Source organism: Ovis aries, chromosome 25 (genome assembly GCF_016772045.2).
Source record: "Ovis aries strain OAR_USU_Benz2616 breed Rambouillet chromosome 25, ARS-UI_Ramb_v3.0, whole genome shotgun sequence".
Taxonomy (NCBI): Eukaryota; Metazoa; Chordata; class Mammalia; order Artiodactyla; family Bovidae; genus Ovis; species Ovis aries.
Window position 1 is genome coordinate 24,980,930 of NC_056078.1, and position 25,061 is coordinate 25,005,990.

Below are 25,061 nucleotides of genomic sequence, written 5' to 3' on the forward strand. Positions count from 1 at the left end.
TACTCTGGTTCCGACTTTAGAGTGCAGGATGTTTATTAAGGAGCACATGGGATCAACCCCTGGGGAAGGGAGGGGAGAGAAGCAGGTGTGGGCAAAGGGGGTGGCTGAGCAGTGATGGTGAGACAGTGGCCTTGGACAGCCCCAGGTCAGATCACTCTGAGCTAGAAGGACCCATTAGAGTTACCCTCATGGTTTGTGCTATTGTGGTTTTGAAGCTGGAGTCCTGAAGACTAGAATGGGAGAGGAATTGTACTTCAGGGAGTTTGGAACAGAAGGTGGGAGCTGCTGCAGGTGTAAGGGATGGGAGAAAGAAAGGGGTTCCAGGAAGTGCTGTGGCCCAGGTGCCCCTCAACAGTGTCCCAGAGATGCCTTTGGCAGTCGCCCGACCATGTCTCTGGCTGGGCTTGGACCACCTGGTCACGGCTTCAGCGGGTCACACGTGGCTGCAGGTCATCTGGTCACCACGAAGTTCACCTGGGCTGGGCAAGACGAGGACAAGGACAGCACAGTGAGCTGTTCATTTGGGTGAATGAATCCCATTTGAAAAATCAGCCTTCATTCTGAAACTATGCCCTTCTTGCTTTGGGGGTTGAAATATCCTTTTTTTCAGGAAATAATGGTGATGGCAGATGGTAGTTGCCTCCCTGGTTTTTCGTTTCCTTTTACGTTTCTTACTCAGTGGAATACCATGCTGATGAGCTGTATGGTTCCCTCAGTTAGGTGTTTTGGTATTTTATTGGTCCATGAAATTCAAAGACACAGGAGTCCTGATCTAGTTCCTCATTTGGAGAAGAGAGGGGGAGCCCCTGAGAGGAGTAGGCTGGCCTCGGGTCCTCTGGCCTGTGAAGGGGGCCGCTTCCTGATGGCTTCCCTCGTCCTGCACAGTCTGCGCTGGCTTGCCTGCCTCTGCTCTCATGAAGCCACTTCTTGGTCACCTCCTTGTTACACAGGTGGGGAGCTCCTCAGGGCCTGGGCTGTGTCTAGTTTATGTCTTTTGTCCAGGAGAGCAGCGAGCATATCGCAGGTACCTCTAAGTGTGGACTGAATGAAAATGATGAACCAGATTTAAAATGACTCAGGGGTGAGGGATGGTAAATTGTATATATTGCATATATCATCTATTTATCTATCTATCTATAATGCTGCAGCTTAGTGGTTCAGTTGTGTCTGACTCTGTGACCCTGTGGACTGTAGCCTGCCAGGCTCCTCTGTCCATGGAATTTTCCAGGTAAGAATACTGGAGTGAGTTCCCATTCCTTCTTCAGGGGATTTTCCCAACTCAGGGATCAAACCCAAATCTCCCACATTGCAGGCAGATTCTTTACCGTCTGAGCCACCATGGACGCATCTATCTATAATAGGTAGAACATATCTAATAAAGAGACAGATGTTTGACAGATAGATAGATGTGAAAACCTTAAACTAATGGGATTGGCAGTGGTGGGATTTTAGGGAACTTTGAGTGGGCAGGGCAGTGTAAAACCTGGCACACTGGCACACAGTAGGTGCTCAATAAATCTCAGATGAATACATGAATAACAAATAATGAATAAAGTTTAGAACATCACTTGGTCAGGGGTGATGGGAGTAGCATTCTTATTTTCACAGAATCTAAAACTTAAACTAAAAAAACATGTCTGTGTAGGTCAGGCAGAGCTTTTGGAGGATGCTGAGTGTTTCCACAGCATCTTAGGATTTATTCCTCAGTTTGCCCCACCTTGTCCACAAGAGGGTCCCAAGATGTGGCCCCTTTAGAAGATGAACTCTGGGCCCCCACCCCCCTGGCCTGAGCATCAGTGGCCCAGAATCTGGGACTTCAGCTGGGAGAGGGACAGTTGCAGTCTGCCAAGAGCACGCGCTGCAGCTGACACCTTTTTTAAACACTGTGAGTGTGATGGGGCGGTGCCTCCCCCTAAAAGCCTGAAGTTTATCTAGCCAGAGAAGAGAGGCCGTGAGTGTTTACATCTGCTGCGGTGCTGGTGTACACAGAGCTCAGAAGCTCTTAACACCAAACGGGTTCATTTCCCAACATCAGGCTTCTGCAAAATCTGCCCATCTATGGCAGGCCTAGGAGGAAGTGGGCGAGGCTTGCCTAGGAGGGGATTGCTAGTTAGGTGACTGGGGTCATCCCAGAGGCAGCCTGGGTGTTGCAGACAGAGGGCACTTGGTGTCTGCCCTGGTACTGGCAATTGTGCTGTCGTGAGGAAGGGGGGAATGAATGAGGAAAGGGGGGTGACAGAGAGTCAGGGTTTCTGCTGAAAGGTCTGAGTCCTGTGCCCTGCAGGGGGTCTCTCAACTGGACTGGGAGTGGAGAGACTCCCTGCAATCATCCCGGAGTTAGGAGAAAGCATCATGTCTCTACCTTCAAGAAGCTTCCAGCCGAGATGGAGAGCCAAATCCTGGAGGAGCAGAGAGCTTACCACCCCTGTACTCTCTGTCCCTCTCCACTCCATCCTCCGCCACAGTGACCTCTTAAAACACTATCTGACCACGCACTTCCTGCTTGTAACCCTCAATGAATCCCCATTGCTCTCTGGTGTTGGGGGCCAGCGTGAGGAACTCCGCCCGTGGCAAAGTCATGAGGAAGGAAGCTTGGCATACGCAAAGGCGTGATCAAGCCTCAGGAAACCCCCTGTTCCCGAGCATCTACCCCAAAACCAGAGTACTTTACAGGGAGCTCTCCCCCATAACCATTTCTCTCAGAGAATGAGTTAACTTGCAGCTCCAGTTAATAAAAATTCCTGGGTGTGACAAGAGTGTTTCAATTTACGAACTCTGGAGGTTCTCTGGCCTGCCTCATCAGGCTCGTCCGGCCACATGTGATTGTTTACAGCCTCCCAACAGTGAGAGGCACAGGATGTTTTAAAACTTTCTAAAAACAGACTCTTTTGAGAAGTTAGAAGATCATTAGTATAGTATTAGTAGGATGATTAGGAATTATATTGGTGAAGGGTTTTTTCATTTGTCCTGCCAATAATTACTGCTAATTCCCTGCCCTGGGTGTGACAAGGATGTCTCAGGTCAAACCTCTCTGCTGACAGACTAGCTTGTGCGACAGCCCCTCAGCCATAAACAGCACAGAGTTTGGAGTATTGGCATAGGGCTTTTTTCATTGATGAGTCAATGATTGCCATCAGGCCTCCATATCCTTAGGCACCTGGGAATATATTAATCAATGTATTTGGAATATAGAAAAGGAAATATAGTAGTTTTTTGATGTTAGCAATACTAGACTTTTTGAGTTAATGAATCTTCTCTTTGGTTATAGATCACTGTACTTTGTTATAAATCACTATAAATCACTGTGTCCTTGCTATGCAAAAATGTAACTTTATCAGTATCTTAAAACAAAATAGATCTTAAGGGGAACATTGGTGAAGGGTTTACATTTGTTGAGCCAATATTTGCTGCTAAAACTTTCATATTCCTGCCCTTATAATGAATATAACTAGCATAGGAAAAATAAGTATTAACCTTTAAGATTAATCATGTTAAACCCTAGGTTAAGTAAATTCCTTTCTTGATTGTAACTCACTACACCCTCACCCTATAGGAATGCAACTTTATTTGGAGGGTGGCGCCTGATTTAAGAAAAAATCACCCCTGGAAAAATAAGTTTTCTGGTTAACTGACAGGTATCAGAAAGAGCCATAAAATGTCAGCAGACCTCATGGCTAAAAGATGATGAAACTCATAAGACCTTTGTATAATTTTATATGAAGCACCTGATTGTGACAAGGGTCAGGTCTGCTGACCCCCACGTGACTCTGTATTCATCCCTATGTATAACAAAAAGGTATATAAACAAACCTGAAAAATAAAGAAATCGGATCAGTTTCCAGAAAGACTGATTCCCCCATGTCGCTTCTTTCTTGCTCCCGTTTTTCTGGCTGAATTCCCGTCTGGAGCATGGATGCTATTCCACGTAATCCAAGTTATTCAGCCTCTTTTTCTCCACTAATCTTCCTACTACACTATCCATTTCTAATCTCTCTAGATCTATGATTAAATATGTATTTTTCCAAAGACGCTGGCTCCGTCCCCACCTTCGAATCACCCTGGATCCACCAGGGCTGGACCCTGGCACTCTGGGTTGAGGAAAATAGCCTCATTCTTTTACTGCTAATTCTTTCTCAGGACCACTTTCCCCTTGCTTCTTGTAGCAATAAAACTGCCTCTGTTGTTACCTATTGTCACCTGGCTTCCCAGCTAATGGACTGTATTTCCAAGCCTCCCTTCCAAGCCAGAGGTGGTCACATGATTAAGACCTGACCAGTAGGATGTGACATGTATATATAGACAACTTCAAAGTCTCATCTGCTTTTTTTTTTAAACAGCTTACTTTTTTAAAGTTTTAATTAATTAACTAATTAAGTTTTGGTTGTCCTGGGCCTTCATTGCTGCATACAGGCTTTCTCTAGTTATGGTGAGTGGAGGCTGCTCTAGTTTCGGTGTGTGGGATTCTCACTGCCGTGGCTTCTCTTGTTGCTGAGCACAGGCTCTAGGAGGGTGGGCTTCAACAGTTGTGGCCCACAGGCTCAGCGGTTGTGGCCCACGGGCTCCGTGGTTGTGGCCCACAGGGTCAGTGGCTCAGCAGTTGTGGCCCACGGGCTCAGCGGTTGTGGCCCACGGGCTTGGTTACTCCATGGCATGTGGAATCTTCCCGGACCAGTGATTGAACCTGTGTCCCCTGCACTAGCAGGCAGATTCCCATCCATAGCACCACCAGGTAAGTCCTCATCTTTTTTTTTCTAATCTATTTTTTATTGAGATATAGTTGAGTTACAATGTTGTGCTAATTACTGCTGTACAGCAAAGTGACTCATTATACATATATGAACATTCTTCATATTTTCATGTTATAGTTTATCACAGGATATTGAATTTAATTCCCAGTGCTGTACAATTAGACTTCTGTCATTTATCCATTCTATATATACTAGTTTGCATCTGCTAGTCCCAAACTCCCAGTCCAGCCCCCTCCCACCTGTCTCTGCCTTGGCAACCACTGGTCTTTTCTCTACGTCCCTGATTCTATTTCTGTTTCATATATAGGTTCATCTGTGTCCTATTTTAGGTTCCACTGATAAGCAATGTCATATGGTATTTGTCTGTCTTCCTTACTTCACTTAGTATGAGCCTCTCTAGGTCCATCCATATTGCTGCAAGTGGCATTATTTCATTGTTTTTTATGGCTGAGTAGTATTCCATTGTATGTTGTACAACGTCTTTATCCATTCATCTGTTGATGGACAGTTAGGCTGTTTTTATGTCTTGGCTATTGTGAATAGTGCTGCTATGAACATAGGAATGCATGTATCTTTTTGAATTATAGTTTTGTCTGGATATATGCCCAGGACTAGGATTGCTGGATACTATGGTAGTTCAATTTTTAGTTTTCTAAATAGAATCTCTGTACTATTTTCCATAGTGACTGCACTCACTCACATCCTCACCAGCAGGTTAGGAGGGTTCCCTTTTCTCCATACTCTCTCCAGTATTTGTTATTTGTAGACTTTTTGATGATGGCCATTCTGAAGGTCTCATCTTTAGAGAAGGAGTTGGCTGCTTTCCATTTCCACTCCCCTCTTCCTACTGGGTGGGAAATGGTAACAACAGGAGCTGACAGTTTGAATCCAGAGAGGGCAGCCCTGTCTTATGGCGGGCAAAACCCAGGGTTGTTGCATGAAAAAGAAAAACAAAGCAAAACAAACTTCTCTCTTATTTAAGGCATTGCATGTTAGGCTCTATTACAGCACTGAGCCCTTCATGATACACTATCCTTTAAGAATTTCCTTGATGATTCCACAGGTTGACTATCTTTGTCCTATACTCCAGTAGCATGCCTGTGCTTTCCTTCTTGTTAATACCCTGACCCATGCTAAGAAATTCATGAGGCCAGGAGTCCTATCTGTCTTCATTATGGTCATATCTTCCTTTCCCTCCATTATGATTGACACACTGTGCACGCTAGATGCTATTTGTTGGTTAAATAAAATGAATGATTGGGCAAACAAATGAATATATTGACACAGCTTGGGTGTAATGGTAGAAAACTTTTTGCTATAAGCAATAATGACTTAAACAAATGGGGGCTTATTTTCGCACATAACCAGAAGTCAGGAGGTCAGTGATTCCATGCTAAACAGTGCGACAGTTTCAAAGTTCTTTAGGAATTTTTTTTTCCTTGACCTTTGCCTCTTGGCTGTTAGATGGCTCCAACAGCTCCAAGTAGCAGTTTCTTACATGACAGCATTCCCATTCCAGGAAGGGAGCAGGAAGGAAAATAATTCCCCTTCCAGGCATTTCTCCTTTGTTAGGGAGGGAAATCTTTTTTCAGCACCCTCCCAGCAGATGTCCCTTATATCATGTGACCGGAACAAGGTCACATGACCACCCTTAGCTACATGGGCAGTTGGGAGAGGAAATGTTTTTCATTTTTAAGACCCAGCTGTGTTTTGGTACTGTGGGGCCCACTGAGGCTGGTAGGAAGAAGCCAGTTCTAAGAGCCCATGCCTTTCTTTAGCCAAATGGTCCTTCCATTCGGGAAGTCCCAGGAACCATAGGGTATCATGATGTGGTCACAAATAAGAGCTTCATGCACTGTGCTTAATGCTTGCTGGAGAATGTCACTTTCTGCCTCTTGAAATTCTTTCCTCGACACTGACCTTCCCAGGAGGCTGAGCTCTGCCAACAAGCTTACCTGTTCCAGTAAAATCCATTGACTATCATCTCTGTGGTCACAGAAGTAACTGTCCACCCACCACGTGCCCATGTGCCTGGGGACTGAACCAGTGAAATAACCTCTTTGTTCCTCCTCCTCCTTGTTTGTCAAATAGGGCTAGTTATCTCGTAGGATTGTGGTGAGGATTAAATTAGTTAATACATGCAAAGTGTACCTGGTGCACAGGGCTAAATAAGAGTTTGCAGTTGTCATTTCATTATAACCCAGTCTCATACATGAGATTATACGCTCAGAAAGGTTAAAGAACTTGCCCAAGGTCATGCAGCTGGGGGAACCATCGGTCAAGCCTGGTCTGTCTGACTCCAGAGCCCATACCCTCTTTTCTCCGACCACAGGCCTTCTCTGAGATAAGTTTCTCCTGAATGTCCCAAGGGTGGGGTGTCTGGCCACAGACACTTTAGGGCCCGGATGGAATGCTACCTCCTTCCAGAAGCCTGTCTGGAAACTTGCCCTCTACTCCTTACTGGCATGTGACAGCCTTTCTGGAGAACATGAGAACTGCCACTTGTCTCTTCCTTTGAGGCAGAGAAGGTCAGTCTTGTCCGCTGTTGTGATCATCAATATGGATACACTGTTAGTCCTCCAGGAGCACCTCGTCATGGTAAGGACACTGATGCCCGGGTAAGGTGCTCACTGCAGGTTGAACAGCCAGTACTGACAGAGCCATGCCTGCAGCTCCCACCAGCAAACTCCCCATTCAGTAGCCCCCGCTCAAGCCTCCTTCCATGAGGTGAGCACTTTGCAAGGACAGCGGCTTATCCCAAGGAGACCTTATTCAAGTTGGGCCAAGCATTGGGGCTCCCTGGGAGATTGTAGCCTGAGCAGTAAAAAAGATCATCTCTGATTGCTCACCTCCAGCTCCTGTTCCTCCCTGGGCCCAGGTCCTGGGTCCATCTCCTGCATGTGTGTCAACTGACGCCTGAGTGCCTGTAAGACAGATAGTGACACCAGAGGGCGACATCATTACTTTAATCCTTGTGAGCACAAGGGCTTCAAGCAGCCTCTCAGACTCAGATGATGGGGAAGATGGTGATGATGATAACCACGGCCAGGGTTAAGATTTTTTAAGCCAAACCTCTTTGTAATAAGCATGCATCACCTCTAATCAGGAGATCTTCCTGCGTGCAACCCCTTTCTCCTGCTGTGTTCTGCATCTCAGAAAACGGACCACATGCCCCCAGTCACCCAAGCCTGAAACCTGGGCATCAGGGACAGCAGCTTCTACACTTGCTCCCCACCCAGTATCACTCACTCCTGTCCACTCTACATCCTAAATCTTAACTCATCCACTTCTCTCCATTCCCACTGTTTGTTCTCTGCCTCCAGTTCCTAGTTCCACCTACAGAGAGCCACAGGTTCTGGCCTCAAGCTTGGTGTAGGCCCGTGGTTCCCAAACTTTGCTGCTCATTAGAACCACCTGGGGAGCTTTGAAAATGCTTGCTGCCACATCACAGCTCAGATGAGTTAAGGCAGGAGGCGGAGGGCATGGGTGCCTCCCTGGTAGCTCAGCTGGTAAAGAATCTGCCTACAATGCAGGAGACCCCAGTTCAATTCCTGGGTCGGGAAGATCCCCTGGAGAAGGGCTTGGCTACCCACTCCAGTATTCCTGGGTTTCCCTGGTGGTTCAGACAGTAAAGAAGCTGCCCGCAATGTGGGAGACCTGGGTTCGATTCTTGGGTTGGGAAGATCCCCTGGAGGAGGGCATGGCAACCCAGAATAAATGCTTCAGTATTCTTGCCTGGAGAATCCCCATGGACAGAGGAGCCTGGTGGGCTACAGTCCATGGGGTCTCAAAGAGTCGGACACGACTGAGAGACAGCACGGCACGGAGGGCATGGGGGTGGGAGCCAGACGTCAGTACTTTTTAGAGATCCCTAGGTGGTTCTAGTTTGCAGTCAAGTTTGGGAACCACTCTCCCCTTGTTCTGAGACCCTCTTACACATCCTTTCACTGGGGCAATGTCCACTTAATCTGGCAGGCTTCTTTTTAACATTGCTGCCTCCTGGAAGCCTCCCTGAACACACAGATCTAAGCAACTGCTCCTTCCCAATGTTGACACTTACCGCATTGTGTTGTTATTGCTTTTTCAAATGTCCGTCTTTCCCCCACCTTCCCCCACTTACCACCACCTCCTTCCCCACTGAGTGGATACGTGCATGCAACTAATCTCACAACAAGAGGCAAGTTTTATTAACCTTATGATTTTGAATGTTGCCCAGATTTTAATCTTTGCCATTTATCTGTTTACAGTGTTTGAAGCATGAAGAAAAGCATTTTCTCTTTAAATGTGGATATAGATACAAAGGGGGCTTCCCAGGTGGCACAGTGGTAAAGAATCCACCTGCCAATGCAGGAGAGGTAAGAGACACAGGTTTGATCCCTGGGTCGGGAAGATATCCTGGAGGATGAAATGGCACATAGATGTAAAGATGTCTGTTCTTTGAACTCTTCAAGCCAGTTTTTATCTGTTTTCTATTTGAAATTCCCAAGTGGTGGCTAATAATTACCCAGGGAACTCGAGACTGGGGAAAACACCCTGTATTTAAAACTGATTTATTATTTCCTGTCGATTATCTGTTGACATTGCTTCTCTGGTGTCCAGATTCAAGAGCTAAAAATGAAAACTCTAATGTTTGTTTGATGTTTGTTTCTCTTTTAAGGAAGCTGCTCTCTCTGCTGTAAGACTGTAGTTTTTTCTCTTTTTATGTAGAATTCAGGTATAAATTGACAAATTTATATCAGGTGTATAAGGGTATTGGTTTTAAATATGATACTCAGTGAGCCCTTTCATTTTGAAAACAAGTTTTTCTTCACAGGGAATTTTTCTTCTATAATTTCTTAATTTCTTCTCATATTATGTAAGAATGTAGCAGAACAATTGAGTAAAGAATGACTTGAATAAATAGGTGCTTATTTTCCTTACCTCACAGGGCTCTGGGTAGGCAGCTGCTGACTTGGGTTCTGTTGTTCGACAGCATCAGGGTTTCGACTGGTATGTCCTCACTTCTCTTGGCCTCTTTCTTATGGTTACAGGATGGCTGCTGCAGCTCCAGGCATCATGTCTGCATTCAACATAGGAATAAAGGAGAAAAACATGTGACACTAATTATTGTCACGCGAGTGTATATTCCTCGATTCTTTGTCTCGTCACAACAAAGATTTGGAGTGATGGACATTTAAAGTCCCCTTGGTGAGTCACAGCTCTCAGGTCTTAGATAGACTGTGTTATAGCTCTTAGACAAATCAGTGTTACAGCTCTATTTTATATAGAAGATAGCAGGAAAATCCATCTTTGAGGCGTGAGGGCACGTCGATCTAAAGACACGAGGAGAAGAGCGCCCCAGCACGCAGGAAAGAGAGAGAGAGCTGGCTCTGGCTCCTCTATTTATATGTTTCTCTCTCCCTGGGCTTGTCCTATGTACGTTGGGCCAGCCAGGAGTGTTGTTTGTTTTACCTGAGGTCCTCACTCCAGTCCTCGGACCTTCTTTTGTTTCATTTTCATGGGCTTTTCCCTTCCTTGTCTTTTTAGCCACCACCATTTTGGACTCCTTTTCCCTATTCTACTTACCTAACATTCCCCCTCAAGAGATGGGAGGCCCAATTCTTTGGGAATAGGGGCGTCGAGGTCTCTCTGGCTACTTCCTGCTGAACTGGGGCAGCGAGGGGTGTTGGGCCTCCCCCTCTTGCTAGTCTCAAGCCTCAGAGTCCTTATAGCGGTGTCCATCTAAGGGTGTGTGATATTTCCTGTGGTCGGCTGGAGTTTTATATCTTTGTGGAACTGGCACTGTATGTTGTAGCTGGTTGACCGGGGCAGAGACAAAACAGGTTAGACACCTGAGAGTACATGGAATAATCATAAGCATCATCAATATAGCATAACAAGGACTAGTAGGGGCATTAGTCATTTTTAAATTCACATCGCCAGGATGGCTCAAGTCCCTCCTTGTTCAGGGATCAGAAGATCTATCTCCTGTCTGTTTCGGAGTACAATCTCTGTCAAGCTGTGTTGGCTCTTTAGAGCTATCTTGAGAAATCTTATCTCCAGAAAACAGATTTGGGGGGTGTTCATTAGAATGGCACTCATTGGTAGTCCTGAATAGGTATCTGAGATCTCCCAGGAGTTCACAGGTGTATTGAGTGTCCTCTTCTGTTTTCTTCCATGGCTTGACTCATGAGTAGTGAATTCAGGAGTCATGTCCTGGTACCTTGACTGCTGTGGGAGTAGAAAGTATTACAGGGTAGGGGCCCTTCCATGTGGGCTGGAGTTGAGCTTTTGGGGACCCATCTTTCCAGACTTTAATTAGGACTTGAGTCCTGGAGCATATAGTGTTGACTCCTTAGAATCTTTTGGGTCCTGGTTCATACCCCACAAGCATATATCCTGTTGGAATTGCCCAGTGGCCATGGTATAAGACTGGAGGGTCTGAGCCTCCGGATCTAGGAAGAGGTCATTGACATAAACGAGAGGTCTCCCATATAGCATCTCATAAGGACGAAGACCAGCCTGTTCCTTAGGGGCGATATGGGTGCAGAGGAGGGCTATCGGTAAAGCCTCCTTCCATCCCAGGGAGGTCTCCTGGGTTATCTTTTTTATTGCTGATTTTAAGAATTGATTGGCTCTCTCTATTTTTCCCGAAGATTGAGGCCTCCAGGCACAATGGAGATAATAAGTAATGCCCAATGCTTTTGAGACCCCTTGGGTGACCTTAGAAGTAAATGATGTCCCATTGTCACTTTGTAATGACCTGGGCAGACCAAATCTTGGAATGATTTCATGGAGCAGGTTTTTTACCACCTCCTCAGCCTTCTCAGTCTGGGTAGGAAAGCCTTCAATCCATCCTGTGAATGTATCTATCATGACTAATGGGTGAAGTCTAATGGACTAATGGACTATCTGGGTGAAGTCCATCTGCCAGTTCTCTCCTGGGTAGGCCCCTCGTTGTTGGACGGGGTGGGCCAGCTGGGGTTTTCGAGCTCCTTGGGGGTTGTTTAATTGGCAAGTGGGACAAGAAGACACCACCTGTCTTATAGTTGTTTGGAAGCCTGTTCCTCTGAAGGACCTTTCTAATAATCTTTGGAGGACCTTTTCTCCTAAATGAGTAGTGGCATGTAAGGAGTTAACCAACCTCCATTGGAGGTTCCCAGGCAGAAAAAGGAGTCCCTCCTTTTGGAACCACCCCATATGATCTTCTTGAAAGCCCTTGCTCTTAGCTTTAAGAGTCTCACCTTCAGTATATGAAGGAGTTTCTGGCAAATTAGTCTGTGGAACTAAGGTGGCAACCCCTATTAGGTCATGGTTCTGTAATGCTGCTCTCCTAGCTGCCTGATCAGCTTCTTGGTTCCCTTGTGCCACTTCTGTGCTCCCTTTTTGGTGTCCTTTACCGTAGGAGACTGAAACCTCAGTGGGCAGATGGACTGCCTCCAAGAGTCGAAGAATTTGATCACCATATTTCATTGGGGACCCTTGGGTGGTCAAGTGGCCCCTTTCTTTCCGAATAGCCACATGTGCATGTAGCACCAGAAAGGCAGACTTGAAATCAGTGTAAATGGCTTTTTTTTTTTTTTTCTTTTCCCAGCTCTAAAGCTCAAGTCAGGGCTATGAGCTCAGCTAATTGGGCTGAAGTACCTGGTGGCAGAGGCTTAGCCTCTATGGTCTCAAAATTGGAGACTACTGCATACGGCTCTTCTTTTTCCATCCAAGACAAAGCTGCTTCCATCAGTGTACCAGAGTTCCTCAGGGTTGGTCAGAGGATCTTCTGACAATCCTTCTCGGCGTTTTGTCCAGTGGTCCAAGGTTTCTAGACAAGAGTGAAAGGGGAGAGAGCCCTCGGGGGTAGGTAGGAGGGTGGCTGGGTTAAGAACCTCACAAGGGGATATAGTGAGGCCTGGATTTTCCATCAGCATTACTTGATATCTAAGGATTCTTTGATTAGACATCCATAAATGGCCTCTCCCATTTAAGAGTTGTTTTACTTGGTGGCTGGTAAAAATAGTTTGCCCCCAAAGGAGAGTTTTAAAGCATCTTCTAGCATGACTGCAATAGCTGCAAGATTTCGAAGGCAGCCTCGGGTAGTTGGATCAAGCTTTTTGGATAAGTAAGCTACAGGCTGGGGCTCAGATCCCAACCTTTGAGTTAACACTCCCAAGGCTATTCCCTCTCTTTCATGGACATAAAGTTGGAATGCTTTTTCTGGGTCTGGCAACCTCAAAGCAGGTGCCTGAGTTAAGGCCTGTTTTAGTGTAGCCTCTGCCTTCTCTTGAGGAGCTCCCCATATCAGTGGGATTGAATCATCTCGTCCCTTTAAGCTTTCATATAAGGGCTGGGCAATTAGATCATAGTTGGGTATCCAGATTCTACAATATCCAGTTAGCCCCAGGAAAGCTTGCAATTGTTTTCGAGTCATGGGGGAGGGCAACTGGAGGATTCCTTGTACCCGATCATAGGACAGCCTCCTGGACCCGTGTGTAATCTGAACTCCCAGGTAAGTGACCTTTGTCTCGACCATCTGTGCCTTAGCACGGGAGACCTTATATTCCTCTTTCTGCTAAGCAGTTTAGAACCTGAACTGTGTGTTGTTGGGCACTTTTCTCATCTGAAGAGCATATTAGTAGGTCATCTACGTATTATAATATTTTCCCATTAGGTCCCAGGTCCAGATCTAGGAGATCCCGGCTAAGGGCCTGTCCAAACAGGTGGGGTCTATCTCTGAACCCTTGGGGTAATACTGTCCAAGTCATCTGTTGGCGTTTTTCTCCTGGGGCCTCCCACTCAAAGGCAAAAAGATATTGGGATTCTTTAGCCAGCGGTATGCAAAAAAATGCATCTTTGAGATCCAAGACTGTAAACCACTTGGCACTGGGTGGGATTTCTCCCAGGATTACATAGGGATTGGGTACTGTGGGATGGAGGGGGACTACAGCTTCATTTATGATCCGGAGATCTTGAACCATTTGCCAGGTTCCGTCTTTTTTCTTTACTGAGAGGATTGGGGTGTTACATGGTGAACTGGTGGGGACCAATAGCCCACAGGCAAGGAATTTATTTATTAAAGGCTGTAGTCCCTCTTGAGCCTCTTTTGAGAGGGTGTTGTTTCTGGTTAGGAAACCAAGTGGGATCTTGGAGGACAATGATGACTGGTTCAGCTTGGTGGGCTCTCCCAGGAATCCCCTGGTCCCACACCTGGGGGTTAATTTTGTCTTCCCATAGTTTTTGGTCCCTCTCTATTGAAGGTGTAATGGGTTTTTCAGTAGTAACCAGGAGCTGCAGGGCTCTAGGGGCTGAAAAACTTCCCATCACAAGGGTGGTCCCCAGTTTAGTGAGTATATCTCTTCCAATAAGGGAGTAGGACACTCAGGGACCACTAGAAACAGGTGGGAAAATATTTGTCCATCTCAGCAACAAAGAAGTACTTGGGTGAATCTTTTAGTAGTTGCTTTTCCTGTAGCACCCAAAATGGTACAGGTTTGGGAGGAGAAGGGTCCGGAGTAGGAGATCAAGACAGAGTAGGTGGCCCCTGTGTCAACCAAGAAATTCTCGGACCTACCTGCCACATCCAGTTGCACCCTTGGCTCCAGCCCCATGATGGTTATCTGTGACAGGCAGGCTGGCTGGAGCGGGCAGCTTCAGTCCTTTTGAACCATCGTGAGGTTAGGCTTGGCGCTTGACCTTGAGGCTCTTGTGTCCCGAGGGCAGAGTGTCACCCAGTGTCCCAGTTGATGGCATTTGTGGCAAGCTGTTTTAGGAGACTTGTCATGGTTTGGACACTCTTTGGCCCAATGCCCCGCCTGTCTACAGATCAGGCATTTGTCTTTTGCCTGTCCTTCAAGGACTTGAGATTTGCCATAGGGCTTCCCTGGAGGGCAGCCAGCATCTGGGCATGCCTTGTCTCTTTCTTTCTCTCCTTCTCCTGGGCCTTGGCCTCCTTCTCCTGTTCTCTGTTCTAAAAGGTATTGGTGGCTGTCTGGACCATCTCATTTAAAGAGGCAGCGGGGTCCTGCTGTTGTAGCTGTTGTAACTTAATTCTGATATCTGATGCACATTGGGACAGGAATTTGTCCTTTAAAATCACCTGTCCCTTGTAAGAGTCTAAGTCCAGATTGGTAAACTTTTGGAGTGCCTCTTTTAGCCTTTCCAGAAAGGCAATGGGGTTCTCATTGGGCTCCTGAGTTATTGCTGAGACCCGGGCATAGCTAATTACTTTTTGTTGGGCTGCCTTCAGTCCTGCCTTCACACAGATTAGAAAATGATCTCTTTCCCAGATGTGCTCAGGGTCATTATAATTCCAATTAGGATCGGAGGAGGGGACTGCAGTTTCCCCTACTGGGAGTCTATCACTGGACATGTGAAGCCCTGTTGCATACCTCTGGGCCTCCTTTAAGACCCTAGTATATTCAGGGTCAGATAAAGTTTGACTAAATATGACCATGATGTCTTTCCACGTCAAGTCAAAGGCCAAGGTAATATGTTGGAATGTATCTAAGTGTTTGCCTGGGTCATGTGTATAGCTTCCCAGATCTTGTTTGATCTGTCTTAGTTTTAAGAGGGAGAAGGGCTTATGGAACCGGGTTGGTCTGAATTCTCCTCCAGTTTCAACTAAAGGACATACTCTAGCTGGCTTTTGTAGAGGGGGTGCTCCCGGATACGAGGGCACGTTTGGATACAAGGAAGGAGCACCAGGCAACTCGGGAGCTGTGGATGGTGAGCCTTCACGAGGGGGTTCCTTCCCTTGGTTGCCTGTGCCTAACACCATGTGCCTAGTGGGCTCACTTTTAGGGCGTACAACAATCCCATATTTAAGACAGAGTTCCTTCATATCCCTTAGTCGGAAGAAAATTTGGACATGGGGATCTCTTTCAATTTTTATGGGTGGACTTCGTTAGGGGTGAGTCTTTTTGAAGCTTGTCTTACCCAGAACTGTTGCAACCTGAGAGCCAGGCATCCCCGGGTTAGGGTGCAGATCTCCAGGCAGGCTGAGGCGTGACAGCCTCCTAGAGATCGAATCCCCGGGCAGGCCGAGGCGTGACGGCCTCCCGAGAATTGGGTCCCTGGGCAGGTCGAGGCGTGATGACCTCCTGGGACCCCTGGGACTAGCGGATCCCCGAACAGGTTGAGGCATGACAACCTTTCGAGGACCAGATCCCTAGGCAGGTCAAGGCGTGATGACCTCCTGGGACCCCCGGACTGGAGTTTGGGAGTCCCCAAGGTCTCCAGTGTGACCAGTACTAGGTAGGATTAGGGGGTTGGATATTATAGAGTATTTCCCTCCCAAAACCAGTTATTTTCTGGTTGTCTCTCCAGAAGATTGTAGAGGAAAACTTGTGGGTCTGGATGGGACTCAGGAAAAGAGCATGAAACAGGAGGAAAGAGGACAGAGCACAACCTTTGAAAGAATGACATAGCACAAGGGTATAATGTAAACCAGTTAAAATCAATTGGGTCTAAAATGACAAGTCAAATTCAAGTAAACCTTAATCTCCAATCCATAAGCCAACAGACACACCCAGAGGTGGCAGGACAGCTCCAAGGCACTGTGAAAGAGATGGAGGAGTGGGTGATTCCCCAATGGCTGGGATGATCCTCACACTCATTAGCATATGAATTTACCCCTCTAGCAAAACCGAGCCAGGCCGCATTCAATGGCCAGTATCCCGTAGAATGCAGCACTTTTTTCTGAATCTTAACAAATCTACCTCTTATCTATCGCTTTGACTCTCAGTGAATTTTTGTAATGAGACCTCAGAGCCTGAACTTTATTAGTTTTGGCCAGGCTTGAGTCCCGGGAGAGAGCTGAAGGACAGGAGGAAAAAGCAGTGGGAAAAACGTGCCAAGGAATCCCCTTCATACCCCGCCGGAAAATTTGCTAAATATCTGACCGGTGCTCACCGTTTCTTTGGTCTGATCCTTGGCACAGAGAAGAGAAAGGACAGAAGAACCCCCACCGGCTTGTGTAACAGCTACTGGGGCTCAGCAGATAGTGCCTTTGGGACATGCTGAGGAGTAGCCTCTCCAGAGTCCCTCAATTGTGCCCCCTGCTGCCTGCCTGTTCGCGGGAGGTTCGAGGAAACAGGAAACAAGAGGTTGTAAAGGAATTAAGATTTCGTTAGGCATGTCCCTCCAGCCAGAACAGCGAGGACCTCTTTCCTTAACTGGAGGTCTTCTGGGATCTGAGACTGGGCTTTCCGCCGTCCCGGTTTCCAGCACGATGGGCCTTCCCCTGCGCTGGATTTTCTTCGCGTTCCGCCTCTACCGCGGGAGCTTCGCTGAGCTGGGCTCCGGCTGTGCTTGGCCTCTTCCACGCGGAGATTGTTTCAGCCAGGTTACATCCGAGTCACGGCACCATAGATGTCACGTGAGTGTATGTTCCTCGATCCTTTCTCTTGTCACAACAAAGATTTGGAGTGACGGACATTAAAGCCCCCTCGGTGAGTCACAGCTCTCAGGTCTTGGATAGACCGTTATAGCTCTTAGACAAATCAGTGTTACAGCTCAGTGCTACAGCTCTATTTTATTTAGAAGATAGTAGGAAAATCCATCTTCCAGGCATGAGGGCACGTCGATCTAAAGACACGAGGAGAAGAGCGCCCCAGCGCGCGGGAAAGAGAGAGAGAGGGAGCTGGCTTTGGCTCTTCTATTTGTATGTTTCTCTCTCCCTGGGCCTGTCCTATGTACGTTGGGCCAGCCAGGAGTGGTGTTTGTTTTACCTGAGGTCCTCACTCCGGACCTCGGACCTTCTTTTGTTTCATTTTCACGGGCTTTTCCCTTCCTTGTCTGTGGCCACCACCATTTTGGACTTTTTCCCTGTTCTGCCTACCTAACACTAATTATATCAGAAAAGACAAAGAATCTTTCTGGATGTCTACGAACCCAGAACAGTATCAAGCAAGGGAAGCTGGTAATAAGTATACTTCACGTGTCCAGCCTCCACAGTGAAGTCAGAGTAGGAAGGAGGAGGTTGAGAACAGGGTTGAGTTAGCAGCAGCATCTACCACATTCGTCCTGGATCTGGCCTCCACATCTCTTCATCTTTTTCTTCTAATCCACGTCTTTGTGTTTTTCCTCTGAATTCTGAGATACTTCTCTCTCTGCCTTTCAGACCAGGACTCAATGTGCAGCACGCGCTGTCTCTATTGGATTGTTATATTTGAAAGTCATACTTTTTAGTTTGCAGGAATCTTTTTGTGTGTGCTCCAGCTACATCTTTCCGTGACCCTTTTTTCTCTCTTTGAAGTCCTCTTCTGTCTGTCTTGCTAGTTCTAATTTACATGTTCACCTAGGGCTTCCTCCCGTTGTTACTGAGTCCTTTCAAGCAAGTGTGATTTTTCTTTACTTGCTCATATTTTTTTTTCCCTTGGTCCCCCTAGGGTTCAGGCTGTTGACACGTCCAGAGTGGGGCCGAGCCAATAAGTGGTAGAAGACACAGCCCTTTCTGCTCTCCTGGGCCTTTGGCAAAGCAAGGGTCTGGCAAACAGTCATTCCTTCACCACTGTCCACCCGAGGCATCTTCAGATGTTCACTGGCCGCCTGGGATCCACCGGTCCCCCAGCGCAGTTCCCCTCTGGTCCATGGTGGTCAGCTGGGTGGGGCAGGCCCCCCAGGACCACACACAGCTGGAAGGCAGAAGCAGCCCGCTCCCTGAGAAGAGTTAGGGTTCTACTGTGGCGGGGGGTGGTTCACCTCTGGGAACCAGGAGTTCCTTTCTACCTCGTGCCAAAAGGAGCTGTGCCTTTTTTCCCACCACTGGTCCTTGAGCTGTGACTCCAGAGGGTGGGGCCCCAGACCTTCTCTTGTCCTTGGAGATGTAGGGGCTCCCTGTGGCCTTAGATGCTCTTTCCTGGCTTCCTGGTTATTTCACCCAGAGAGTGAGTGGCAGGTAGGGGGAGGGGATATGCACTCAGTGCTCAGTCAAGGCAATCTCAGGATTCACTTGAGCCAAGTTTGTATGGGTTATGCTTTTGCTTAATACCTGGGTAGTCTCTGTATAAACAAATGTTATAATAAATCCAGGTGTAACTTACCTGTTTGCTGAAACAGGCCTGGTAGGGCTTCTCTGGAGGCATTTGGTCAACAGTTTGAATTAGTGATTTCAAACAGTGGGTGATGACTAGTGTTTAAAGGGAGACCATAGAAAATACAGGAATGCATCCTGTGGCAAAGGTGACTTTGTTTCATGCAGCTTTTGCTGAGTTGTGTGTTTTGTACACTGGACTGTAACGTGAAATACAGTTCTGCATCATGTTATAAAAAGTTGTTTAAGCAGGGGAATTCCCTGGCAGTCCAGTGGTTAGGGCTCGGTGCTTTCACTGCTACAGTTGGAGTTCAATCCCTGGTTGGGGAACTAAGATCCCACAAGCCACCAGGTGTGGCAAAAAAAAAAAAAAAATATAAGCGGTGTTGAATTGGAGGATGTTCTAGGGGCAGTTGTTTTGGCTTCATATGAAAATAAAAATAGAAAAGGATTAGATCCTTTACCAGAAGAATCCCATGACTCCCTCCACCCCAGCTGATTTTAAACACAGGTTCCTAAGACATACTGAACTAACTAGTATTTAGCAGCCTAAATTTTCAGTGTTCTTTCCCCAGCCCCCACTTGACCCTCCAGAAGTCAGACTAGCCTGCTTTCTCTGCAGTTCTTGTGAAGGTTTGGGGTCATTTGCTGGGGGCAGAGAGGGAGCCCGCTTTGCTCCAGTGTTTGGGGGGACGATTGAGGAGGCTCAGTAGGAAGCAGAAACCAGCCCTAGCCTGCGTGTAGACTGTAGGGCTGCGTGCAACACACACTCCTCGTGAATAAAGCAAGAATTATCTTCCTTGTCTAGTTTTGCACCCAAGGATATTCTGATGACCCATGGAAAAGGAAAAAAATCCCTCAGTCAATACATGTTTGTAACAGAAAATGGAGTTTTGCTAATGGAAAGCCTTTTATTTTCTCTGAGCCGGACAGAGAGGGACTTGGGAATGTAAGACAGAGAGTAGCAGCCGTGGCTGATGCAAATTGCTCAGCAAACAGGAAAGAGGAAGTTGAAATGGCCTACAGGGAAATGTAGGCCTTAGGAGTCTGCAAGTCTGGGAGAAGGGAACTGGCTCCTCCCAGGACAAGTTTTACATTAAATGTCTGTGGGACTAGGTTTCTGGTGGAAGCCCCAGGGGAGGGCGGAACCTGCGGTCTGAACGAAGCTGCAGGCAGAGGTGGCTCGTGTGGCTGTGTCCATGTTTAATGAGCAGCTATGTGTGTCCAACACCCCACGAGGCCCTCAGATACCAATTGGTGAGATGGTCCTTGCTTCATGGTGCCAACAACCATGGGGAAGGAGGGTGATAGCCAAGTAAATCTAGGAGTGGTGAGGGCTCTAATATGTGGGTGAAAGCACTGTGTCAGCTCTAAACTGGGTGGTCTGCCCTTAGGCCTACCCTTGCTGGAGGTCCCCTAGCAACCAGCACGGGGCAGGATGCTGTGGCTTGTAAACCTTCCTGACGTAGATCAGCAAGTCCATGAACATTTTCTGAGTGTAAAAGCCTTACATCCCTTCCTCAGTAGCTACAGGATCAGGTTCAGACCCCAGTTCTGTGTTCCCCAAGGCCCAATCTTGGTACCTTCTGACTGCACTGGGGGCCCAGCCACCTCCTCTGAGGCTCCCCACCCCCAGCAGCACCCAGTCTTCCAGAAGCAGCTGCCCTGCTCTTCCACATGATAGGTGGAACCACTGCTGCAGCCCTGATGCCTGGGTGCCCGCCACTCCCAGTGAGTCACACAGCCCTGGTCCAGCACCAGTGTACCCAGGCTGCTTTCCCAGAATTCCCGGCCGGGCCCCAGTGAGGTCAACCCCTGTGGGTGGCCAGCTCCGAGACCCTTCCTCTGTTTGAGAGGCCAGCCTGGAGTCTTCTCCAGAAGGGCCTCTCCCCTATGGGAAGAAGAGGTGGGAATGGCATTTCCCCAGTCTGTCAGCCCTTGGCATTGCCTACTTAAAGGAATCTATTAGTTAATTTTAAAATGTACAAAGGGGAAAAGGGGGCTTCCCTGGTGGTTCAGTGATCAAGACTCTGCGCTCCCATTGCAGGAGGCATGGGTTGGATCCTGGTATCCCGCATGCTTCACAGCGCAGCCAAAGAAAAAATATACAGAAAATAAAATCATAAAATTTGTAAAACTACAAACGACTAATCAACATGTAAAACTACACTTGACTTCACTAATCATAGAGGATATGCATATTTAAAAACTGTTTTCTTTTCAAAAAACATTTTTCTTTTATTGTGCAATATAACACATATAGAAGAGGGCATTAGGTGTAAATAGGCAACTGTGAGCAGGATGCTGGCTTCTTTTAGCTTAAGTTCCTCTGTTCATTTATGAGAGGGGTGGACCGAATGATCTCTGAAGATCCTCCCAGCTTGGCTGCTCCCTGAATCACGACTGTCAGACTTGATTTACTGCTAATTTCCTCTCTGGTCTGTGGGGATGGGGTTGATGTCCTAACCACCCTCTTTTCTCATTTGTAATCAGGCACACAAACACGGAGTCAGCCTGCCTCCCAGTGCTGGCAGGTGGCTCCAAAAAGTTTGAAGGAGAAAACCAGCCAGAGGATAAATGCCCTGGGAGGGTCAATGCCAAGCACAGGGTCAGCACCCAGGCTGTGAGGGAAGGGAAAGTCTGTGAGGTCAGTCCTACCACCCACCATGTCTACTGGTCCCCATTGGACTGGGTCAACTGTGGGCAGATCTGACTCAGTTCTTTAGGACCAGCTTTGTTTTAAGTACAATGCTCGATAATTTCATTTGGTTACCTTGTAGGGTCCCATTTCACAGATGGCATTGGTGTCCCAGGAGGGTAACTCGGGTTCCCAGAGCCTCATTCAGAGTTGATTGGCGTGTGGTAGGGCTGGCATGTAACCCTGCCCCTACCCCAACCCCCCCAATCCTGAATCACAGTGTTTTTCTCAAAGCTGTGCTGCTTCAGGGAGCTTGACTCATCCTCAGCATGTCTCCTCGGTCCCTGTCCCAAGGGATCCCTTAGAATGAACTTTTCCCTTTCCTCTCATGACAGCCTCCAGAACCTGAAGACACTGGTCCTGTCCCCTGAGTGTTTTCTTCCTCTTTCTCTGACTTTAGGGGGCACAGTCTGAAGCTGTCTTACACTGGCTACACCCCTCTGAACATCTGTGAGATGATGGAAAGGATGGAAAGAAATAGGATGACCAGTTGTCCTGCTTTTGCACTGGTCCTTCCTAGTTTTAGCACCCAAGCTCCTCCAGTCCCAGGTGGACTGTATTTCTCGGGACTGTCCCAGTTTTAAATGTCCCACAAACCACTAACAGACACTAGTGTTTGAGATGTTAAAGCTGGTGTCTGGGGGAAGATAGAGGTGTGCAGTCAAATATAGTTGAGAAAAGCTGCATCTCCCTCTTTCTTACTGGAGAGAAACAATATCTGTTCTCATGGTAAAGGCTTTGAAACAGTCCTTCAGCATTTCCCAGACTTATTTGATAGATCCTTTTTAACAAAACACTTATCTCACAGAACTACTATCTTGCAGTAATGCACAATAATGCTACGGAAAGTTGCAACTCTAACCAGTATTGAACTCAGTATCTGAGCTATGGTGTATTATTTCCAGTTGCTTTTTAAGCCACATAGTTAATTCATTTTACTCTAGCGCAGCTGGGCCACATCTGCATTCGGTAGAAAGCACATCATTTGCTGGCTCATAGAGCATTTGGACTTCCCACTGGAGATAAATCAGTTTACTTCTTTGAATCTCAGTTTCCTTCACCTTTCAACTATAAAGTGGGATTCATCAAATCAAATTCTATGGGTGGTGAGAAATTAAGAGGTAGTTATGTGAAAGCCCTGATGCTTAATGTGGAAGCATCAGGGCCTGATGCTTAATAAATAACTGGTTGGGAATAAACAGAGATCCTTGAGAGTTAAGATGGCATGGGAAGGAAAAGTGGCCTAAATTCTGAGCCATGAGATGGCCCCCAAAAGAGTCAAGGAAAACCTGAAGGACAGCAAAAGTCCCTCCTCCAGAAGAAATAAATAGACTCAAATGTGCAGTACTTTAGGGGAAGAACTGGAGGAATGATTTAAATTGATCTGATGACTCTCAAACTTATATCATCTAACTTAAACCTCACTTCTGAGTTCCCTGGACAATTCTACCTGGGTTTTAAGAAGGTATCTCAAAAAATTAAATGGCCAAAGTAATTGATTTTTGACCCACATTCCCCCACTCCCCGGCAGCAGCATTCTTCGTAACATCCCTCATGTTTGTAAATGGGAGCAAACTTTACCTGGTTGCTCAAAGCAAAAACACTTCGGAGTATCTTGATTTCTCCCTTCCTCACATTCCACACCCAATCTGTCAGTAAACCCTGGTGGCTCTGTCTCCAGGATACATCCCCAGTGCAGCTACCTGTCACCATTCCCAGTGTGCACCACTAGTCCACAGCCCTTCACACTGACCCTGTGCAAAGGCTCCCTAACCAGCCTTCCTCACCCCCAGCCCTGGCCCCCTCCTGTCTGTCCTCTGTGCTGAAACTGTCTTCTTTTTTTTTTTGGTTGTGTGGCATGTGGGATCCTAGTTCCCTGACCAAGGATCAAACCTGTGCCCCCTGCAATGGAAACTCGGAGTTTTAACCACCAGACTGCCAGGAAAGTCCCAGCTGCAACCTTCTAAAGTTTAAATCAGATTCAGGATCACGTCCCGGCTAAACACAGTACCCATGGCCCTCACTAAACCTGGAAATAAATCTGAACTGTTTACAAAAGTTGTGAGGTTTCTTCCCATGCCTCTGATCTCTCTCCATTCTATTATATTCTCCTGAGGTCCTTGCACAAGCCACATGGACCTTCTCAAAGCTGCAGCTTCTCTCATGGCCTTTGTACCTGTTGCTTCTCCCACTCAGAAGGTCTTCTCCTGTATCTTCAGCACTTGTCAGTACCTGCAGTTATCTTTGTCTTATATTAGTGGTCATACATGTTGCATATCCCCACCCCCACCCCCACCCCTCCAATGCCTCAATAGAAGAGACTAGGCGCTGTTGTCTATCTTGTTTATAGCTGTATCCCCAAAGCCCTGGGCAGGGCTTGAGTCACAGGAGAAGCTCAGCGTTTATTTGCTGACTGACTTGTCTGTGAGGACTATAGCTAAGATTGTTAGAACTAGAAAAGAAACAGTCCAAACTGATGGTTTCACAGAGGGGGAAACAGAGGAATGGATGCCAACTTATGCCAGCCAGGTTGGTTGTGCATAATCGGTAGGTTTCTTTTTCATAGGCGTAGTAGCCACTAAAGGTGAGATTAGTTATTTCCCCCTACAATCTCCCTGCCAGGTTATCATGAATTAGGTATCAGAACAAATTCTGCTACCCATGTAAGCATACAGCAAGCATTTCGAGCAAGGAGCCACAAGACCAGTTCATACAATGTGTTATTTGAAGTCAGTGAAGCCCCAGTTCCCTGTATCACCTTGCATGAAGAGTCCAATCAAGACAGATACAACAGGGACTTCTCTGGTGGTCCAGTGGCTAAACTCCATGCTCCCAACGCAGGGGGCCTGGGTTCGATCCCTGGTCAGGGAACTAGATCCCACACGCTGCAACTAGGCACTCGTACCACAAGTAAGAGAAGTCTGAGTACTGCGACAAACAGCCGGCATGCCGCAATGAAGACCCAGTACAGCCTAAATAAAATTTAAAATGTAAAAAAAGACTCAATCTCTTAAAAAAAAATACAATATCCTAGAGGCAGAATTCAGTTAGCTAGATGGTCACATTAGGCAACCAGAATCCCTCAGGATTTGGGATGCCTCAAGGGTTTAGCCCAGTGCATCACCCTTAAGTAAGATTTTTTTACTCTGAAGAAAGAATCAGTAGCGCCCTCAGTCATTTTAGCCAACCCATACATCTTGAATGCGACAGGCACACCTTGTTTTCTTGCACTTCACTTTATGGCATTTGGAAGATACCGTGGTTTTTACAAATTGGTTGGTGGGAGCCCTGTGTCAAGTCCAGCAGCATCTGCTCACTACATGGTTCTGTCACATTTTGGTAATTGTCACAGTAGTTCAAATTTTTTCCTTATTTGTTATGGTGATCAGTGATCTTTGATGTTACTATTGCAAAAAGATTACAGCTTGATGAAGGTTCAGGTGATGATTAGCATTCTTTAGCAATAAACTATTTTTATCTTTTTTATTTTTATTTTTTTTAATAAACTATTTTTAAATTAGGCATCGACATTGCATTTTTAGACATAATGCTACTGCACTCTTAATAGACAATGGTATAAACCTATCTTTTATATGCACTGAGAAACAGAAAT

General features: G+C 46.8%; 2 long non-coding RNA genes across 3 annotated transcripts; one reads left to right on the forward strand and one right to left on the reverse strand.

The window, feature by feature from the left end:
* Positions 1 to 370: 370 nt before the first annotated feature.
* On the reverse strand, positions 371 to 18,114 carry LOC114110841 (uncharacterized). Its single transcript, XR_003587002.3, has 4 exons — positions 12,372 to 18,114; positions 9,669 to 9,807; positions 7,598 to 7,672; positions 371 to 479 (listed from the first exon to the last, which is right to left on the reverse strand). It is a non-coding gene; the product is annotated as an uncharacterized LOC114110841 (long non-coding RNA).
* On the forward strand, positions 455 to 23,431 carry LOC105604969 (uncharacterized). 2 transcript variants are annotated; one of them, XR_009598600.1, is made up of 4 exons: positions 455 to 7,798; positions 8,996 to 9,103; positions 9,779 to 9,935; positions 23,321 to 23,431. It is a non-coding gene; the product is annotated as an uncharacterized LOC105604969 (long non-coding RNA). The 2 variants fall into 2 exon arrangements; XR_006058055.2 differs by lacking the exon at positions 23,321 to 23,431 and adding an exon at positions 18,107 to 20,890.
* The last annotated feature ends 1,630 nt before the right edge of the window (positions 23,432 to 25,061 follow it).